The sequence below is a fragment of the Vigna angularis genome, chromosome 2 (genome assembly GCF_016808095.1).
Source record: "Vigna angularis cultivar LongXiaoDou No.4 chromosome 2, ASM1680809v1, whole genome shotgun sequence".
In the NCBI taxonomy this organism is placed as follows: domain Eukaryota; kingdom Viridiplantae; phylum Streptophyta; class Magnoliopsida; order Fabales; family Fabaceae; genus Vigna; species Vigna angularis.
Window position 1 is genome coordinate 23817097 of NC_068971.1, and position 23476 is coordinate 23840572.

The window sequence follows — 23476 nt, forward strand, 5'->3', positions numbered from 1 at the left end:
TTGAGGATGTGAGGAATAAATCTATATAATAAGTATTGCTCAATACTGCTCTAATTTTTCTTTTTATTATGTTGAGAATGACAAAAAAAAGTTTACACAGAAAAGGAAAATTATAACTCAAAATATTAAAGCTTATTATTTGGAAAAAAAAAATGACACTACAAACAATTATTTTTTATCAGGCATTATTTTGTAACGGTGAAATAAACCGTTAAAAGTATTTTTATTTTTGTTAGCCGTCACAATTTATTTCATAAGCATTTTATAAGGTCTAGCGTATTTGCCTGCGTAAAACGGATTCACGGGTTTGAAGTAGGGAGAAAGAAGCAGGGAAGTGAGGTGCTATAGTTGGTGAAGGGAAGGGGGCAACTTTGCGATGGGGGGCGGTGGCGGCACGCCGACGAAGGAACGTGCAATGACACTACTACGGAGGCGGTGATCGGCGACGACCGCACCAGTAGATGGAAAGGGATTTTCAGTGCGTGAAGGAAGCAAAATATTAGGGTTCTTGAACAGGGAGGAAGGAGGCGAATGTCCGTCGCCGGAGCAGCGGGCCAGGCTAGCCGGAGAATGTCTCTGATCCTTCTCACATTGATTTTGCTCATCACAAGGTACAGTTGAAACCTTTCAACCTCACTTTTAGATGAAGGCTGTTTTATTTTAATTTGGTGTGCATATTGAAGATATTTTATATGATCCTGGTGTAAGTGAACTTTGTTAAATATACTAAGTGTTGGCAGGAAGAAAATTTGGCTTGCATCTCCACTCACTTGAACCGCAATAGGTTTAACAACTTTGAGAAACCTTCTTCACGATGAGCGTCATTTCAATTGAACAGGATATCACGATCCTTCATTTTCACGTTTTTTAGTTTACTAACATTCAATCTACTGTCTTGTGGGAATTAGTTTTTAATATTTTTTTGAATTTAATTAGGAAGATGTTCTCATTGTCCAAGTGTCTCTATATGAACTTAAACTTTACCTGATGTTTCAAGTGTTGGATGAATTGATTATGTGTGAGCTTGTAGATATGATTTGTTTTCGGTGGCCCTATTATTAACCTTTTCTATTTATCATATTCTTTAGGTTACCTAATAAATTACGGATACTTTAGTAATTTAAATGAGATGAGAATAGTATTAGGATGAATATAGGAATGGGTCAAGGTGGGTATGTAATATACATATCTGTTCTCGTATCCAATTGAAAAGAAATTAGATATTACTCATATCCATAACCTTACCTAGTCAATGCGAGGATTTCCTTGTAAAAATAGGGATAAGTTTGAATAATATCCATCGGGATGAGTTCATTTGTCATCCTTAGACCTTATGCAACTTTGTGTGCTTTCAAAATCTTCTTCTTTTGGCTTCTTGCACCTCTGTATTATAGTAAAAGTAAAAAGTTCAAAATGCCCTTGAATCCTTTTTTACATCCTAACCTAATTCTTCCCCCTTTCCTTCATTGTGGTTATTGTAAACCATGTATTGCATCTTTACCACCATTGTGATGCTCCTATAAGCCTATGTTGGTCGTCAATGATACTCGAAGTCACTCCGTCCAACATCCCTTGATCTCGACAAAGACTCTACATGTGAACCCAATGTAGCAACATGGGAAAAGATTTTGTATTCATTGTCGATTCCTTGCTGTTTGAAATTGAAGATCTATACGGTGTTCTATTTTATGTACGAACATATGGAGGGTTGGCAAAGAGGTTGAAGGGAGGCAAGGATGCCAATGACAAATGGGTTGTTGTTTGGATTTCCAACAAGGTAAAGGTAGATGGCTATCCAGATAAAGGTTTTTTCCACTTTTTAGATTATATGTTTTCATTTTGTATTCACCAAGACAACCCATTTTCAATATTTTGGATTTAAAATGGACAAAAAATAAAAATTGTGAAATCAAATCTATAATATCCAAATCCTGTAGGAATTGGTATTGCACATCAGAATGTTTAAAAGCGTGTTCGGACACAAAACCAAGAAGAGAGGGGTGAATTGGTTCTATTAAAATTTTCGCTTCCCTTTAAAACTTTTCTTCGAACAGAATAAAGTAAAGAGAAGAAAAGATAGAGAAAATCACATAGATCATTTTTATATTGGTTCGAATCAAAAGATTCTACGTCCAGTTGTTAATAACTTTAAGAGAAATGATTAACCTTTCACTAAAATCAATTTAATAATACAATATAAGTAAGAAACAATGTGAAGTAGAAAACACTTCTCTTAATCGATAAGAGATGATAACAACACCTTCCTTCGACACAATGGCATGAAGAACAACTCGAAACAACAAGGTAGAGAACCACTTCCACCTTAAACGCACTTGATCAAGCAACACTTAAATACTTAGAGCTTCCTCAGAACCAATTTTGTATTCTGTAATAGTTTAGGTAACCTTCTCAAGGTTATGGTGAACTCTATTTATAGGCTAGGGGTCAGAAACTGAAAAGGCAGCTTCCAAGTGCCCGTAACAATCAATTACCAAAAGTGATAATCGATTATTTTTTGTCGTTACAAGGTTTTGAAAATAATGATAATCAATTATCCTTAATGATAATCGATTATTGCCGAAACCTTATAGCTTTTGATGAGAATCGATTATCCTTGGTGATAATCGATTATTGTCGAATTGAAGTCTTTTTTAATTCTACTCATGACAATCAATTATTCCCTATGGTAATTGATTATTGCCGCAAGTAAATTATACAAAAGAGGAAGTTATAGGACTTTTAAGGGCTTAGAAGTGAAAGTAAAATCCTAATACAAAGGTTTCTAAAAAAATACTTTAACAATGTATGTAGATAAGTCTTCAAGTCTTTAAGTGTATAATCATCAAAATCTCTTCAAAGCATCAATATTTCTCAATGGTAACAATCTCCCCCTTTTTGATGATGATAAAAAACGTCTTTGTTAAAGGCACTTTTGTTTCATCTATCCTGCATGATTTGTCACTTATACAAACCATAAAGATCATTAGATTCAAACAAGAATAACACATGTATTTTGTTAGCATTTGTTCTCCCCCTTTTTTATCATAAAGAAAAAGGTTCTAAAAGGAGAGACTCCTCCTAAAGAATAGCTCCCCCTCAACATGACAATGCAAAAAAAAGAGATACAATGTTAAAGAAGATTAAAAGGACAATTGCATTCATAGTCAAAGCATAAAAAGTATAATACTTAAAAAGATAATACAACATTAAAAATCAGGACTAGAAGCATCATTAGGATTAAAGATCATAATGACTCTCAATATTGTTAAGCCTAATATCAAATTCATCTAAAAGTCCACACAGATATGCATGGTGAGAATGTTGTAGTTCCATTAGCTCTTCATGTTTGAATTGTTGGAGAATACTCATTTGCTCCATTTGTCGGGTTAAGTTTGCAATTTGTTCTTCGATGGAGAAAGTGGATGATGAAGGCTCATGGGAAGGGCTTAATATGATCATAGATGGGGCAACAATGAAGAGTTTTTAGAGTGACAAAAAAAGCACAAAAAGAGTAGAATAGGTTTCTTGGCTTATATTTGCTTCTTTCATTCTTTCGTTATTTTTGGATGTAGAGAAGCTTATAAACTCATCTTTTCTTTATAGTACAAGCAATTTGGGACTTCACATAGCTTGGACTTAAAAGAAATGAAGAATAAATAAGTTTTCTCCTTTTGTTGCTTGTAGTGCAAGTAAACATGCATATTTTTTAGTTTTTGAATTCTAGACTTTCTAGGAAGTTTATAAACCCTTTAGGAGTGGAAGATTTAAATTATGTGAGACTAATATACACTTGGGATGCTACTGGTCAGCTTGGGAGGCATTCCAAGTCCCACATCCCTTAAAACCCTCCACTTAATTCATCCTAAAGACTATATAAGTAACCTAGGGGTCTCCTTTTGTACACACCCTTGATTGAATCAATTTTAAGAGTGATTTGCATCTTGTTTATCTTCTTTTGAGATAGAAATCTATCTCATAGTCATTTTTAGGATCTCATCTTATGCAAAACAAGTGGTGGTCCAACCATTGGCACTTATCTTGGAATCCTTTTCAAGTGGCGTGTCCTCAAGTTCATAAGTTCTCTCGTCCTTATCTCTTCCATTTTAAATCTTTTCAATTTCCAATTCTTAATTTTCATTAGGCTAGTTCTATCTAAGCATGTTATTCCCTATCAGGGCTAGATTCGGATGACCCAACTGGTTGAGATTGTTGATAGCGGCAGAAAAGGTTAAGCCTAACCCATAATCTTAGTGATATCTGTGTTTTTGATGATGACAACACATAATTAATAATACATGTGTATTATGTGTTACATGTTACATGTTATATGCTTTTGATCAATGTGTTAAATCTGTTTAAGCATATATGAGAGCATGATTGTATTGTTCATTGCATATCACTGTGTTACATATGTTTTTTTATATGTGAATGCATGACATATGATGTTGAAAAGGAAAACCACAAGCACTTATGTTGAACTTTAAATGTGTGGCAAAATAACAGTTTTAAGTCGATTTCATTATGGGATGAATCGATTAAAACTCGTGTCTTTTCACAAACTATTTTCAAGTGTGTTGTGAGATTTTTTCAAAGAGAAAGTTTTTCAAAACTATGCTTAACATTGTTACTTAGTCGATTGCATGCGTGTTGTATTCGATTAAGTCTGTTGTTGTTTTGAAATTTTTTTAATGCTTGACATAACTGTCTAACGGTCATATTTTTAATTGTGTTGACCAAACATTAAATGATAGTCGACTGCATTAATTGCACATTCAATTAATTGTCGTGTTTGTTGCTAACTGTTATAACAGAATTGTTATATTCGATTACTTTAGTAGCTTAGTCCATTAAATTACGTCTGAGATATGTTAATCTATAAATTGACGATAATTTGATTTCTGTAAGAACTTTTGGAAAATCTAATAGTGTGATATCTTTTACAGAAAGTTGTGATCTTACAAGAAGAGAGAAAAAGCTCCAAGAAACAAGAGTGACCGTGGTGATCAACTACTTGTGATTTCTTGAATAGCAAGACTGTTGTGTTTTTCAAAGGCTGATCAACTTGCACATTTGAGTGTCATTGAGAGATCAGATTCTGCAATCTTTTGAAGATTGGTTTGAGGTTCCCTATTGTGATTATAGAAAGAAGAGCGTGTGACATTCTTGACTTTGAGAGTGTCTCAAAGGGTTTAAACGGCAGGAGAGGGGATTCTTGCTGCTAGTCTAGTTTGTGTATTTCCTATATTTTGATTAGAGGGTTAGAGAGGTGTTTTATATTTTTGACGTGTGGTCGCTATAAAAGCCTTGTTGTAAAAATCTTGATCATTATAGTGCATTGGCTTCCTGTGGTTGGAAGGACACTGGATGTAGGCTTGGCCAAACCAGTATAAAAACATAGTGTTTGAATTTTCTCATCCCTACTCTCTTTATTTAATCCATTACGTTCTGCATTCATTCGATTAAGTTTCCGTTGCATTGAAAATTTTTACCTTGCGATTCAAGAAAAGTATCAAGGCATCCTTTTTGTGAAAAAGATTTTAAAAGATTTTGTTTTTACATTTCACCAATTCACCCCTCCTCTTGGTGTGAGAAATTGAGTCATTCTATTTTAACACAACTACATTGATAGGTTCCGCCATGTGCGCATCTTCATCATCATCATTCTGAGCATCATCTTTGTGCACAAAAATGTTGCCACGCTCGACAAAACCCATTTGTCTTAAGGTGTTCTCTCTCCAATCTCATGTGCGGGCAACATAGTGGTTTTCTTTTCACCAAGAACACTTACCCATTTGTATTCGCAGATTTTGGAGACAAGAAAAGCATATGGCAAATTGTAAACATCATAGCTTTTGGCCTTCATCATAGTATCAATAATCAGGGATGGCCAATCAATATGAATGTTGTTTAGAATTCCATAAATGATAAGAAGATCCTTCTCAGAACATTGGATGTGATTTCTGTCACGTGAACATAAAACCTAGACAACTAAGTAGTGAATCATGTGCTCATCTACTTTGAAGCCACCCGCAAGAAGTTGCTTGCGCCCAGTTTTATATTATGCATTGTGTAGAAAGGATTGAAAGGCGAGAAGTCTATTGAATCCTTCAACTCGCAGATGGACATTGACAAGATCGTCTCAAAGAGGTAGCCTTGCCACATTGGCCCATATATCATCATCAAGAATAATGTTGACACCTTTGACTTTGGTCCTTTCAATGCCATTACGAATTTTGAAATTAAAAAAGAGGACTCTTACCAAATCTGGGTAATACACACCCTTGAGTTCCACAAGATGTTTCAACCCTTGATTCTCCAATAGTGTAGGAAACTAGAAGCAACATATTATATACCACTGTAAAGTTACATACTTCTGAGGAATAATTTTCTTTTCCTTCCAAAAGGTGATGAATTCCTTATGCTTGTTGGTGTCGGAAATCCACGCATCAATGTTTGTCGATCGTTGTGCGCGAGGTTGAGTAGAGGAAGAAGCTCCAGTCCTTCTCTTAGTTGGCATCTTGCGTCTGGATTCAGCCATGATTTGCAAAAAAGAGGGACACTAGAGAGAGGTTGCAAGAGAATGAAAGAAAATGGGTTTGAGAACTTAAATGGGAAGAATTTTGGTGTAGGATGTGTTTGTAATCGATTAAAGGGTCTTATTTATACACCTAGGGATGAAACTAGTTGTTTTATGAGCGTTTATAGCCATTGCAACGACTAGTTTTTTAAAGTGCAATGAGTGATAATCGATTATCACTAACGATAATCATTTATCGTTTCATAAAATAATTTCTAGAAATTGGGGATAATCGATTATCACTTAAGATAATCGATTATTACCGAACTAAAATCCTCATATGCAAAAATTCTCAATATAATCGATTATTACCGAATCAAAAACTTTTCTCAGATCTAAGATAATCAATTATAAGCTTCAGATAATCGATTATTAAGCATTAATTTTTGAAAAACATAAATTTGGGCCACATTTTCATCCTAAGACATATCTAACACTCCCAAATCTCTCCTAAGCTCATAAAATCTTTTCTTAGGCAATGCTTTGATAAATATATCAGCTAATTTATGCATAGTATCTATATATTCTATGACACAATCACCTTTTTGAATGTAATCTCTTAGAAAATAGAGTTTAATTTCAATTTGTTTGGTCCTAGAGTGCATTATGGGGTTCTTAGTTAGATTTATGGCGCTAGTATTATCACATTTATGGGGAATATGGTTTAGGAAGATGTCAAAATATTCAAGTTGTTGTTTCATCCATAAAATATGGGCACAACAATTCGCAACAGCTATGTATTCAACTTTAGTGATAAACAATGTTACACAAGCTTGTTTCTTTGAGTGCCATGAGACTAAAGGACATCCTAGAAAATGGCAAGTTCCACTAATACTCTTCCTATTAATTTTATAATCACCATAATCAGCATCAGAATATCCTATAAGACTAGGAGTTCCATCAGAGGGATACCATAATCCAAAAGAAGTAGTACCTTTAAGGTATTTGAAGATTCTCTTGACAACTACTATGTCAGATTCTTTAGGATTGGCTTGATATCTAACACATACACATACACTCTGAATAATGTCTGGTCTACTAGCTGTAAGGTATAGTAAGGATCTTATCATGCCTTTAAACATGGTTTAGTTAATCTCTACTCCAGATTCATCTTTATCTAAGTAACAAGAGGTGTCCATGGGAGTGTTGGCTTGTTTAGCAGTGTGCATCCCAAATTTCTTAAGAATTTCTCTACAACACTTTGTTTGAGAAATAAAGGTCCCTCATCCATTTGTTTAATTTGCAATCCTAAGAAAAATGTTAGCTCACCCATCATAGAGGTTTCAAACTCACCTTGCATTATGCTAGCAAACCCTTCACATAAAGTATTATCAGTTGACCCAAAATTTATGTCATCAACATAGACTTGAATAAGCAAAACATTACTTCCTACTTTCTCTATGAACATGGTTGAATCAACCTTTCCTCTAAAGAAATCATTATCAATCAAAAAATTACTAAGTCTTTCATACCAAGACCTAGGTGCTTGTTTAAGGCCATACAAAGCTTTCTTAAGTTTATAAACATGATTAGGAAATTTGAAATCCTCAAATCCAAGAGGTTTTTCAACATATACCTCTTTTTTAATGAAGCCATTTAAGAAAGCACTTTTTAGATCCATTCGGTACAATTAAAATTTCATCAAAGAAGCATAAGCAAGTAATAATATAATAGCTTCTAACCTTGCCACCGGTGCATAAGTTTCATCATAGTATATGCCTTCTTCTTGGCAATATCATTTTGCAACATGTCTGGCTTTGTTTTTAGTAATATGTCCATCCTCATCCAACTTGTTTTTGATGACCCATTTTGTTGCAATGACTTGGTAACTTTCTTCTCTAGGAATGAGTTCCCAAACGTTATTTCTTTTAAATTGATTTAGCTCTTCTTGCATTGCTACACATAATTTATCATCTTGAAGAGCCTTACCAATGTTTTTGGGTTCTATCTGTGAGGCAAAAGCAGTTGTCATGAAAAAATTATTTAAATTGCGTTTAATAGTTACCCCTTTTGAGATGTTTCCTATTATGTTGTCCATAGATAGGCCCCTGGTTCTTGATAACCTCTAGGATCATCTTCTTGTTGTACATGAGGAATTTCAGATGAAGTGTTCTAATTGATATACATTTCTTCAAGAGCCTCCCTTAAGTAATCTTCATTACTTGCAAGTGGCTTATTTGACTTAAGAGGGTTCTCTTAAGGTTTACTATTTAATAAAATACAACAAGCACATATTCTTCAATTACTAAGATTCTCCTATTAAATACTTTATATGCTTTACTAGTGAGAGAATATCCTAAGGAAATGGCTTCATCAGATTTTGCATCAAACTTACCCAAGTTATCTTTTCCATTATTCAAGACAAAACATTTGCAACCAAAAATTTTCAAATGAGACACATTTGTTTTTCTACCCTTAAACAACTCATAAGGAGTTAACTTTAGAATTGGTTTAAGTAGCATTCTATTAAGAACATAACAAGCAGTGTTAACTGCATCAGCCCAAAAATACTTTGGAACATTTGATTCATTCAATAAAGTTCTAGTTATCTCCTCTAATTATCTGCTTTTCCTTTCAACATCCCATTTTGTTGGGAAGTTCTAGGATCAACAAAATTATGAGTTATGTCATACACATCACAAAATTTTTCAAAAGACTCATTTTGGACCCGTTTTGCAATTGAATTCTTTGAAAACTTCACTTTTCAATGTTAAGAAGAAAGTCCAAGTGTACCTAGAATAGTCATCCACAATAATAAGAGCATAATAGTTTCCATCAAAGCTTTTGATCCTAGAAGAACCAAATAAGTCCATGTGCAATAACTCTAAAGGTTTAGAGGTAGAAATCATATTTTTGGATGAAAAAGAGGATTTGGTTTGCTTTCCTTTTTGACTAGTTGTACATAGTTTGTCTTTTTCAAACTTCAATTTTGGCAAACCAATAACAAGATATTTTCAAATCAATTTATTTAGTTGTTGCATATGTATGTGTGCAGCCCTTTTATGCCATAACCAAGGATTCTCATCCTTTGCTACTAAACATTATATGCTTTGGCTAGATGCATTCTCAATATCAATCAAATAAATGTTATTATGCCTAATTCCTTTTAATGCAATTTTTGATAAATCTTTATGATAAACAATGCACTTATCACTTTCAAAGGTTACCTTGAGACCTTTATCGCATAATTGACTTATGCTTAGGAGTTTGTGCTTTAGCCTTTCTACATATAGAACATCCTTGATGGTCAAAGTGTTTCCCCCTCCAATGTCTCCGGTTCCAATAATTTTTCATTTGTAGTTATCCCCATAAATCACAAATTCTTGCTTCTTTTTCTGAAAATTTATAAACATTTTCTTGCCACCCGTCATATGTCTTGAGCATCAACTATCAAGATACCACATAGATTTCTTGGACTTTAAATGTTTCTACAAAACAATTAAGCGAGAATTTCAGGTCCCTAATCTTCTTATGGGTCCTTGGAGTTAGTAAAATTGAAAAATTTAATTCATGACTTGAACCCAAGCAAACTTTCCACTAGGTACACCATATTGATGTTGCACTTGTTTGAGGTGTGACCTTGTTTCATACAATAGAAACAAGAAATACTATGCAGTTTGGTTTTCAAAACAATGCCCTTTTTCAACCTAAACTCAGTGTTTTCCTATTTTGAATGTTCCTTTCATGCACATTTTTATTTTTGAAAGACTTCTTCCTAACTTCATTATTCCTCCAAGATACAAATTGTTTGGCATTTTTAAGAAAATTTTCTAATAATCAATATCAGACATATGACTCTTGCATGATATACATTCAAAAAACCTTTCTACAATAAAAGACTATTTTATTTCTACATTGTATATTTTATTTCTCAAAATTACTTTTTCATCTAAATCTTTTTCATATTTTGTTTGCAAGTCTTGAAATTTATTTTTCAATTTTTCATGTGAAACATCCGATCTTTCAAATTCATCAAATAATTCAAGAAAATATTTTTTGCAAATCTATTTCACTAGTGTCAAAGTTAGAGCAACTTGGCTTGTAGTATCATCAATATTTTCCATCAAGCACAAGTTTGCTCCTTCATCGAAATTGCTTGAACTAGTTGAGCTTGAGTCATTATCATCCTAAGAAATGTAAACCTTCTTCTTTTTGTGAAATTTCTTTACTTTCTTTTCCTCACTCCTTTTGTTTTTTTGGACAATTGGCTTTCACATGACCTCTTTCACCACATCCATAACATTTATAACTTGATGAAGATCCTTGATTTTCCTTCTTTTCACTCTTAAACTTATCCTTTCCCTTAGCCTTCATGAATTTGGCAAACCTCTTGATCATGAGGCTCATATGTTCATCATCATCAGAATCATCATCTACCTTTGAGCTTTTTCCTTTAGACACTTCAGTTTTGAAGGCCAAGATTTTCTTATTTCATTGGTCTTCTTCAACAGTTAGCATATTTAGCTCAAGTTATTTCTCTCTCAACTTCCCAAACAAGATTTCCATTGACATTGAAGACAAGTTTTGAGACTCCGAAATGGTTGTCACCTTGGGCTACCATGTCATGTCCAAAGATTTCAAAATTTTCACATTTAATTCATCACTATCAAAAAATTTCACCTAGACCAATGAGATGATTAACGATGTGGATGAAGCGTTTTTGCACATCCACTATAGTTTCTTCAGGTTGCATTCTGAACATCTCATATTCCTGTATTAATGTGTTCTTCCTTGCATGCTTAATATCGTTAACACCTTCATGTGTCACTCGAAGGACTTCCCACTTCTCCTGAGCTGTCTTACACATTGAAATACTGTAAAATTCATCTAATACAATAGCAAATGAAATTATGTTTTGAGCTTTTATATGAAATTGAGCTCGCCTATTTTCTTCAGCAGTCCATGACAATTAGGGTTTTCTTGCTCAACACCATAAAAAATTCTAGTGGAAATTATAGGACCATTTTCCATGCTTCCCATATGCCTCTGTCAACAAACCCCATGAAGATTTGCATTCTGACTTTCTAGAATGCATAGTTATCAGTGGTAAAAATAGGAGGTCTGTTGATGAAAGCACTCTTAGCTTACACTTGATTATGTTCGACCATTTTCAAAAAAATTGAAAGAATATCAAAGCAAGCTCTGATACCAATTGTAGGAATTAGTATCATGCAGCAAAATGTTTAAAAGCGAGTTCGAACATAAAACCAAGAGGGGAGGGGTGAATTGGTTCTATCAAACTTTTCTTTTTCCCTTTAAAACGTTTCTTCAAACAAAATAAAGTAAAGAGAAGAAAGAATAGAGAAAATCATACAGATAATTTTTATACTGGTTTGAATTAAAAGAAGTGATTAACCTTTCACTAAAATCAATTTAATGATACAATATAGGTAAAAAATAATGCAAAGTAGAAAACACCTCTCTTAACCGATAAAAGATGATAGCAGCACCTTCCTTCGACACACGATGGAATGAAGAAAAACTTGAAACAACTTGGTAGAGAACCACTTCCACCTTAGACACACTAAGATAAGCTTCTCCTTCTTCAAGCACTTGATCAAGCAAAACTTAAACACATAGAGCTTCCTCACAACCAATTTGGTACTCTGTAATAGTTTAGGTAACCTTCTCAAGGTTATGGTAAACTCTATTTATAGGCCAAGGGTCAGAAACTGAAAAGGAAACTTTCAATTGCCAGTAATAATCCATTACCAAAAGTGATAATCAATTATTTTTTATCGTTTATAAGGTTTTGAAAATAATGATGATCTATTATCCTTAGTGATGATCGATTATTGTCGAACCTTGGACAATTATAGCTTTTGGTGATAATCTATTATCCTTGGTGATAATCGATTATTGCTGAATTGAAGTATTTTTAATTCTACTCATGATAATCGATTATCCCCCGTGGTAATCGAGTATTGCCGCAAGTAAATTATACAAAAGAGCAAGTTATAGGACTTTTAAGGGCTTAGAAATGAAAGTAAAATTCTAATGCAAAGGTTTCTGCAAAAATACTTTAATAATGTATGTAGATCAGTCTTCAAGTCTTTAAGTCTATCATCACTAAAATCTCTTCAAAGCATCAATGTTTCTCAATGGTAACAAAACCAAATAATTGGATTTTAAGTCCAATCCACCTAATTAGATTTGAATCAGATTTAGATTAGTCATTTTTTGGATTTTGAAAATCTAAAATCATGGTGCATCTAAGTCTAGTCCAGGTAGTTGAGGACTACGGTGATGTAAGTTGACTTGGTTCCAAGGTCGAGTTATGTTGTCACATGTCTAAGGTTGAATAGAGTTAGCCCAAAGTGAAGGTTGAGCCAAATTGGTTTAGATAGAGCTTAGTCTACTTGGACCAAATGAGCAAGTTAAGTAAGCTCGAGCCGAGTTAGCCTAAGCGAAAGGGTAAATTTGAGTCATCCCAGATTGAAAGGTCAAGTCGAGTCATCTTAGATTAAAGGTTAAGAAGAATTAGTTTGGGTCAAAGGCTGAGATATAATTTTCTAGGACGAAGGTTGAGGTGAGTAAGTTCAAGCCGAGGAATTGAGCTGAATGAGCCTAGTATAAAGGTCGAGATGTGCTGACCTTGATTTAATATCGAGATGAGTTCGCACTAGTTAGAGGTCAAGACAGAGTCGTCGTGGTTGAAGGTTGAGAGAATTCAATCTTGATTGAAGGTCGAGACAAGTCGACATGGGTTCAGGTCAAGGCAATTTGGTCCAAATCCAAGTTTGGAAGACCTAGGAAAAATAATATATCTAGAAAGGTGGTAGGGTTGTGGATGTCATTAATGAAAATAAGAAAAAAGAAGCTATACAGAAGTGAAACGTAACATAATTGGTTAGAGCTCCTGCTTATGGGTTGGTGATCATGCGTTCGATCTTGTCGTGTGTGTAAGACATGTTTTATTTATTTATTATATGTGAACGTGTTGTGTTTGATATTCTTTGTATTTTTTGAGTGTTCTGTGAGAGAAAAATAATATTCGTGTTGAAGGTTTGTGAGAGTTTGTGGGTGTAGTAGAAGGGAATTTTCTAATCAAGGATAGGAAGTAGTGGAAACCAAGGTAAAAGGAGTTATCCTTCTGCCTGTTCTATGTGTTTATAATTGCATTAATTTTGTTGGTTGCACCAAACCCATGCTGTTATATTTCAATCCGAGTTATTCTATTGTTCGTTGCTTTTCTTTCTTGTTCCTATCGTGTTCGTGCTATGGTTGAGTCGTGGTGTTTGTGGTGCAAAGGAAATTGGTGATTGTATGTTAGCCATTATGTTAGACGTTTGGTCGTCGTGTACCATTTTTGTTTTTGGTTTGTGATTGTTTTGAGATTGATGCATTGTTAGACCATGAACGGGAGAGTGCGGAGGTGTCTTTTACGTTTTCAAAACAAAACCAATAAACTCTTAGGTTTTGATAACTTTCTTTATGGCCATGGTGACATGATAATATTATATGTTTCATGTGAATAAGTGTTTGAAAGTATATGAATTTTTGCATAGTGTATAATTGTTGTGAATATTTGAATATACCTTCTAAATCTATGCATAGCGTTGTTAGCCCTATTTACATATCTTGATGTTTTGTAAAGGTGTATTATATGGGAAAGGTCCATAAGAAACTAGTGTCTAAGTAGATTAATCTTAAAATGTAAGGGTGTCTTGTTGGTGGTTTGATATGTGTTGTCTAGCAATTAAGAAGAACCTTGTGTTTGGGTGAAACCAAGTTGTTTTTCCTTTAGTCATTTTGTTTCTGCATGATCCGAGTTGTTTTTCCTTTGGCCATGCTGTTTCTGCATTATCTGAGTTGTTTCACCTTTTGGTGGTGCTATTTTTGCATGATTTGAGCTTTTTTCCTTTGGTTGTGTTATATGTGTTTGATCTAAGTTGTGTCCAAATGTTCCAGGTTGTATGGGATCCATATAGGTTTATGTTATAGCCAAGTTGTTTGATTTGTGCCTTAATCTAGATGTGTTGTTTTAAGTACCAATCATGTAGTTTCTTGTTGACTTACTAGCTAAGTAAGTTGTCTTGGTGCTTTTTGTATGATGCCATAGTGCTTTTATGTGTTGTTGTGTGGTTTTTATATGATGTCAAGCTATTTTAGTATGTTTCCATGTTGTTTTATATGTTGCCATGTTGTTGTTTCCATGTTATTTTTGTGCTCTATGTTGGGCGCAGTTGTTTTATCGAGTTGGTTTACTTTGTGTCGAGTTTATTGGTTTTGTCTAGTTTGGTTGTTTGGTGCCAAAATGAGTTGACCTTGGCTAGGCTGTGTTATTTTCTACCTAGACTAGGAAGGTCATGGCCAAATATTGAGTTGTTTGGTTGGTTTGTTGTATTTTTTTAGTATGTGTGTCGAGCTAGGTTGTTCTGATAAAGCTGTTTTGGACCTCGGTTTCAAGGTCTCGGAACTCAACCTATTTTTTGGAGGTCGGCCAAGAGGTTTGTGATGAATGCCAATTTGTATTTGTTGTTGGTCGTGTTGTTCTATTTTGTTGTTGAGTTGTGTAGTTGGTTGTTGTGTTATGTTTGAACATGGTTGTGTTGTTTATTGTGGTTGAGTTACTTGTTTGTGTGATGGCTCTTTGACTCTGTTGATGTTGAAATAAGTTTGTTTGTAATCGCATTAGTTTGGTTGTCATTGGAAGATGTGATTGTGTGATGCCACGTAAGCTCGATTGGCGATGTGAGACAAGTTTTTTTGTTATTGTGTTGGATCGATTGTCATTGGAAGATATTATTGTTTGATGGCTTGTTGACTCAGTTGGCGTTGTGATACGAGTTTGTTTGTTATCGCGTCGATCTGATTTTCATTGAAAGACATGATTGTGTGATGAATGATTGACTTGGTTGGGGGTAGGAGACGAGTTTGTTTGTTATCACGTCGGTTCGGTTGTCGCTCGAAGACGTGATTGTGTAATGGGTCATCGACTTGGTTGATGTTGGAAGACGAGTTTATTTGTTATCACATTAGTTTGGTTGTCATTGAAAGACGTGATTGTGTGATGGCTCATCAACTTGGATGGTGTTCGAAAACAAGTTTGTTTGTTATCGCATCAATTTGGTTTTCGTTTGAAGACGTGATTGTGTGATGGCTCGTCGGCTTGGTTGGTGTGGGGAAATGAGTTTGTTGTTGTCGCATCGATTCGGTTGTCGCTAGAAGACATGACTATGTGATGGCTCATCCTTCAGTTGTCAATCGGGGATGAGCTTGGTTGCTATGTTACGAGAGGGTGAAATATTGTTGGGTATTACTTGGTTGTAATGTGCTTTCATGTTTCATGAATGTGATTTTGTCTTCGTGGATTTGGAATGGATGATTTAGGCAGTGTGGGTGAGTATGATTATTGTATATTTATCTTCTGTTATTTTTTTATTAATTCATCCTTACTTGTTTGTGTGTGTGCAATAATTGTATAACGCGTGTTGTTATACTAGATGTTGTTACAAATGATGTTGGAGATGCTTAGAAGGAGGATGCGTGTTGGAAAATATTTTGGGGAGTTTTGAAAATGTATTTGGAACAATAATTTAATTTAAATTGTAATTTTCGAACAAGGCTTAATACCACTTTTTTTCCCTATTTTTCGCCAGCTTTGTTTGATGTGAAATTTATTTTTTTCGAATGTTCATTGTAGTCCCTTATATCGTAATTTATGTTCAATTTTGTCCTTATGACTAACGACGTTTAAATCGTTAACAACACATCACCAATCAGTGAATTACATGGCAATTATTGGTTGACGTGGCTATGACCAAAGTTGACTAATGATGGTCGTGTCAATGAGGGCTTGACATGTGGCAACCCCTTTCTTCACCCAAAAATTAGGGTTTTAGATTTGCATCTGCAGATTGGGAAAAAGCTTGCTCCAGTTCCGTCACGCGAGAAGGCGTGGTGGAGAAGCTTGTGGAGAGGCGCTGGTGCGACGGTTGAAATGATTGCGTGATTCGGCTTTGCATTTCTACGATTGAGTTTTGCTCCCGAGAGGTTGGTGATGATGTTGATGGCTCTTCACCATTGCGGTGCGAATCACGCTTCTGGTTTGAAGGAGATTTCTGGTTTTGTGGGTTTTGATCTTCTGTATTTCAAGTTGATGGTGGCTGGTGGAGAATGAAGAAGCTTCATGACGATGTTGCTCAAAGACGCGAGGAACTCGAGATTCGGTTTTGAGATGCTTGTGGTGGAGCGTTTGGAACAGTGGCGCGACCAGTGCGTGATATGTTCGTAAAAGGTTTCTGGTTAGGGTTTCGAAATGTTTGATGATGAAGGTGCGAAGATGGTGGCTGGTCGTGAGCGTGGCAGCGACGACTAGCGTTAGGTGGTGGCTAGGGTTTCTGTGTAGGAAAAAATTAGGGTTTCTAGAGGTAGGAGATGATGATGACGTGTTAAGGGTGATGTGTCACTGATTATTGTTGTGGACATTTTGTTGTTAATTATTTAAACGTTGTTAGCCAAAAGGACAAAATTGAACATTACATTGAACATTCTAAAAAAATAATCTCCCATTAAATAAAAGTGTAAGCCTTTCTCATAACATCTACAAGTTTTGGAATTGGATTAAAAGTTGTTTACTAATGCTTTTACTTCATTATGATAATGAAATAAATTTTTCTTCTGATAATTAAATAATTTTTTTTATTATTTATGCTGTGTTCGGATGAGGAGAAAACACTGTTGAAGAGAGATTGTGAGGAATGATTTGCGAGATAGAGGTGTTCGTTTTGATGGATATGCGAGGAAGAGATTGCATTGATTTGCGGGATATGCCAATTTCGATCATCTCGCTGTATTGCGAAGATTTGGAGGGATTTTATGTGAAATGTCATATGTGTCCTCACTTGTCTCTGCGCGTTGCTGAAATAAGCAGGGACAGTGATCACCGCGTGACGCAGATAGGCTTTGGCAACCTCCTTCATCTTAAACAGCACCATGGAAGATATCTCTTTTGCTGCAAGGTTCTTCTCTTCATCCCTGTATGTGACGCGATTGTGTTTCCACACTGCCACACAACTACAGGTGGTTTTTAATTTAATGCCTATGGGTTTGTCTTTTCTGGTTGCCATGGAAAAGAAGAGCTTATTTACTAAATTATAATTTTTGTATATTTTCAAAATTAATGTTAAATTTTTTCTCTTCATAAATATTTTTATAATTAAATATAATATTTTATATTATTTTAATAATTAGGGCTATTTTGGTAATCTTCAATTTTTATCAATTAAACAAATTTTTTTATTTGTCACATCAATCAAATCCTACACTAATTCTCATAAACTTTACTTCCAAATCCACTTTCAATTACCCACAAATCCACTCAAAAACATAACAAAAAAATTACCCTCAAATACACTTAAATCCATTCAAATCATCTCCCCTAAATCCTTCCAAAAGAACAAAGCCTTAGTGATGATACGAGAGATCGTATTTTCTTAAATTAATGGATGTTTTATAATTTATAAATGACCTCCTTTGTTAAAAAAGTTAATTCAAAATTTCACAAATTTTAACTAATAAAATTTTAAAATTTATTTAGTACTAATAAATTTATATTTTTCAATTGAATATGAATTTTAATTTTTTTTAAATGAGTGTGGTAGATACTGTGATAATGTGACTCTTAAGTGTCTCAAGGGCTTGTTATCTTAATGTCATGTCACATTATCGTCACATATTATGTTATTATTTTTATAATTTTATAATAACCACGTCAACCACATCATAATTAAAAAAATCTAACACTATATACTCAATTAAATATGTAAATTTATTGAACATTCACTAGACCATAAAAACTAATTAAAAATTTAATTGAAACTTCAAAAATATACATATAAACTTTTAAACTTCAAAAATATACATATAAACTTTTAAACTTCAAAAAAAAATATATATATATATATATATAAACTTCAAAAATATATATAAACTTTGAGAATATATGTATAAAAATAAGTAACATTTTATATTTGATATTTAATTATTAAAAATAATTTAAACATAATAAATCTTTGAAATTATTATTTAAAAATATGTATGATCATTCAAATCATTTTAGTTTGGTATCTTATTTGATTAAATAAACTTTAAAAATTAATTGTTTAAATTATTTGGTTTTTTAATATTAGAAATTACTTAAACTTAACCAGAAAAATATATTTAAATTTATAACCATATATGTAATTTAATATTAATGTTTAATTGTTTAAAAACCATTCAGATATTATAAATTTTATAAATTAAATTTTTTTAAAATAAAATTAACATAATAATTTACATCGTTCATATACAATTTACACTACTTTTGTTTGTAAACATAGTATTTGAGAATATATTATATTATGTAAATATAAAAAATCATTAAAATATAAAGTAACATTCAAACTTTAAACTGTTATTTTATTGAATAAATTATGAAGGTAAAATTTATTACAAATTTTGTTTTTCTATTTTACTTGCAATGTACACCTTTTTTTTTCATAGTTTCCAGTTAAGTTTAAAAGCTTGACTAATATATCTTTGACAATATTGTGAATTTCATTTTTCAAAGATACCTTATTATATAAGAAAACATCTTCTATGTAAATTCATCAACTTTTGAAGACTTAAATCTTTTCAATTTTAATTCAATATCTCGCAAATTCATTATTGTTTTGTTTTGTTCATTTTTCTTTAAAATCAATACATATCTCTTCCCAGCATCAAACACTTCATCAATTGTCCAACACTACATCTTTTTACAACTATCGATTCGATTCTCATTACATCTTTTACCTTTTGTTTCTTCTCTCTTTTCCTCCGCTCTCCATGCATCATTTCCTTATCTTTTATCTTATCACACTCCTCATACTTCATTTTTGATGGATTATTCATATCAACCTATATTGCTTCTGCATAATATCCATTTTTATTCTTTAATTCACATACTTTTTCATGATTCTTAGGATGTGAAAAATAATTTTTTATGATGAGTTTTTTTGAGATTATTGTATTTCTTTCATGAAGACAATGAAAGTAGACAATGAATAAAGAAAGTAGTGTTATCAAAATGGGTCACCCAGACCGGCTTACCATGAGTGAGTGTTTCTCCCTACACCACCACATCATTCTCCCTCCACCTCCCCAATTTTTCGTAATTTCAAAAGAAACCTTAAGTTTACTTTTACTTTAGTTTTTCATTTTTTTTTTCAAATGCTAATATCTTTTTCTTTTCACTCCACCGTTGTACCCCACTCCATCTCCACATTTCATTTTTTAAATTCTCTCTTTCCATCTTCTTCTCCTCTCCATTCTTTCTCAATACCACTCCAACCCCTTCTTCACTCTTTCAAAATATAAAAAATGCACCACCACCTGGGCACAACACCATTCTCATACTTTATCTTTGCATCCCTTCAACACAACCCGTCATTCATCTCCATTCCCATCATTTCTCACATAAATAAAATCACAGAGCAGATTCAACCCCTTTCTCCATTCATCATCATCATCAATAACCAATACATTTTCCTTCACATTTACCCTTCATGTTCATCTTCTTTCTCACCTCTTCATCATCTTCAACAAATTCCAGACTCAACCTTTTTCCTCCAACATCTTTTTCATCTTTTTTCTCCAACAAAACCATTGAACAATCATTCAATGCCATATCATTTTCATCCCCTCCATCCAGCTAGCATTCTCGTCCAACACACACAAACCCAATCAAAACAAGGAAACACTTCGAGCAGAGAGCGCACTAAGGAGGCAGTGCGGTTGCCAACTCCCGATCTGTATTTCGAATGAAGAAAGAAGTGTCATCGGTGGTGGTCCCGAAAGCAAACAATGTGACCCAAAGATGAATAAGGAGTTCACGTCTTCGCCGGCGGTTCTAAGTCCGAGGGGAAGATGTGCAGCGATAGCAGTGACGTGCTCAGTAGGTGGGCACGTATGACGACAGCCTCGAGCAGCTGAAGTCCTTGAAGAAAGAAGAAACCCATATTCTTTGGCGAAGGGAGATGAGGGGCACAACGTACCGGAGTTTACTAGAGTGCTGGTGCTGAATAAAGAGTCACATTATATAATAAACAATTAACAATGCTCGAGACAGATGTATAAACGGATATCAACATAGGAGAAACGGATAACGGAGGCTAATACCCGTTAACGAATATGGATATCCGTTGAGGCCTTCAACCACCCTCAACTACGGTAGTTTAATTTTAACTGAGGGGTATTTGTGGAATGGGGTGGTGGAGGAAGCAATATGTGGTGGTGTAGTGAGAAACTTTCACCACGAGTTGACTATTTAGTGAGTCAACCTAACCCGACTTATTTATTAGTGAACCGAAAAAATTTGAATCTAATCCGGCCCACCATGGGTTGGTGGATTAAACGATAAGTTTATAATATTGGTAATTTGTGTGTTACTTATCCATTTATAAGATTAGAGTCTTAAATGGATACATTTATAATATTTTTCTCTCTTGAAACATCTTTTTCTTTATTTCCATTAACAATACAACAAAAAAATGATAACTAATAATATTGAAACACAAAATAATAAATAATTAAATTAAATTAGGTGGGTTGGTGAGTTAATCTGGCTCACCACGTGTTCAACCTGAGTGAGCCAAACCCGTGGATTGACCCACGAGTTCTAATCCATTTTGACAACACTAAAAGAAAGTACGAGGATAACTCAAAATGACAAAAAAAAATTGTTAGTGGAATATCACTATACTTTATGTTTTCATATAGAATATTATGAATATATTTATAAAATCATATTTAATTACTTATCTTATATATTTAAAACTACTTTTGATGGTACTAAATTAAATTAAGTAAATCATTTATCATAATCTAATCCAATTTAACTAGATATTCTAACAGTTAGTTAAATATATTCAAGCAATTATTCAAACATTTAAAACTTAATTAAATCATATTGAATTGATTAAGTGTAACAAAATCTAATTTAATTGGATATATTAATAATTAACTATATCTTGTTTGGATAATTATCTTATTATATAATGTAAGTGTAATAACATGTGTAACTAGTTATATTATCTAATCAAATCAAATTTCAAAAAAAAGATTAAGTAAATTTCTTTCTGATCAAAATTAATTTTATTAATAATAATTAAGTCATATTTAAAAATTATTTCATGTAGTGAAATCTAATTTAATTATATATTGTTAACAATTATTATCTTTTGAATTTATATAAATTATATCTAATTTGTTCACAAGGAAAATAAATTGTGTATTATTTTTTAAGTTCATACAAAAACTAATATTTTTATTTGTTTAATATTATAACTATTTTTTAATTTTTCTAAAAATTATTTTAAATATATATATTTGGGATTTGCTAATTTATGCAAAATGTACCAAGGGTAGATAAAAAAATCCTCATTCATAACAAAAAAATATATACTTTAAATACAAGAATATTTTAATAATTTTTATTTTTAATTTAAAATATAAAAAAATAAAAAATAGTCAGCTAACTTTAACTCTAATTCATTCTCCTCAATTGTTCAATTTATTTTTCTCCTAACAACCAAGCGCAATTTTTTTCTCTTGCTATATTAGTTTATTGATTGAAAATTATTTTTCAAATTCATTTATTCAAAACTTAATTATAAATTTTAAAATATTTATTATTTTCTTTTACTCAATATTTATATTTATTTTAATAAACACATAAATAAATATCAACCCATGTATAAATATGATGTTAAAACTTGTTTATTTTAAGTTGTGATAGGTAATATAATATTGTTCGTCTTCATTATTCCAAAAATTTATCTATATTTGTAATTGTTTTTAAAAAAGGTAAATTAAAAGTAAAATTGCATTATGTTAATAAATTTGGCACAAGAACCTGACTAAGAAGCTGGAAAATGAGAAAATTATTTGGTATAATTATCTTGAAAAGTCATTGATAGTAATGGAATGGAATTGTATTTTCCATTTTGTTGAAATAGAATAGAGTTAGAAGTAGAATTAAGCAGTGGATGATGTTATGAGAGTGAAAAGTCAAAATTAGGGCAAAAAATTAAAGAGGGGGAAGTAAGCAGTGGCTGAATTTGAAATGGCAACAAAGATTCAAACATCACTCATAAGAAGGCTTCACTTTTAAATTGATAACTATTGTGATAAAATTTTGTGATGCAGAATGAAAGCAAACAAAGACAAGAAATCCACTAATTCACTTTCGCTGAGAAAATCTTCCTGAATCAAATGTTTCCTCATAAATAAATAATTTTCAACAAACAATAACAACAAATTAGATAAGTGAAAAAAATATATTAGGATTACAAAAGTATTTTTTATTTTTTTAATTTTTATTTTAAATTAAAAATAAAAATTATTAAAATAATCCAGTTTAAAATATGTCTTTTTTTTATTAATGGAACCTTTTTGTCTAATAAATACTCCGGTTTAAAATATTTCAAAAACACTATTGTACTTTTAGGATGATTTTTAATTTTTTATATTACTACAATTTTTTTTTATTTTTTTTATTTAGTAATATATTAAATTTACTAAGAAACTAACATATGTATATTCTTATTACATTTAAATAATGCTAAATTCACTCTTTAAATTTAGTTGTTTAATTATGTCCCAAACTTCAAATCATAAACTTAATCATGCCAAGTGGTCTGTAGTTTTTTTTTTTTTTTGTTTATCTCGATCTTTTTTAATCATAAAACAAGAATCAAGTTAAAATTATTAAAAAAATGATAGAAAACTTCAACATCTTCAGATTAAGAGGAACATTAATATTGAAAGGGTAGAATCAAGAGGAAACAGTCTTAACGAAATTGTGATATATATCCAACTATGTTACTATCAGCATTACCAAAGATGATTTGAGTAATTTATTTTTATTGCAAC

General features: G+C 32.5%; 1 long non-coding RNA gene across 1 annotated transcript; it reads left to right on the forward strand.

Moving 5' to 3' along the window:
* The first annotated feature begins 267 nt into the window (after positions 1 to 267).
* On the forward strand, positions 268 to 1015 carry LOC128195175 (uncharacterized). The gene is made up of 2 exons (XR_008246747.1): positions 268 to 611; positions 741 to 1015. It is a non-coding gene; the product is annotated as an uncharacterized LOC128195175 (long non-coding RNA).
* The last annotated feature ends 22461 nt before the right edge of the window (positions 1016 to 23476 follow it).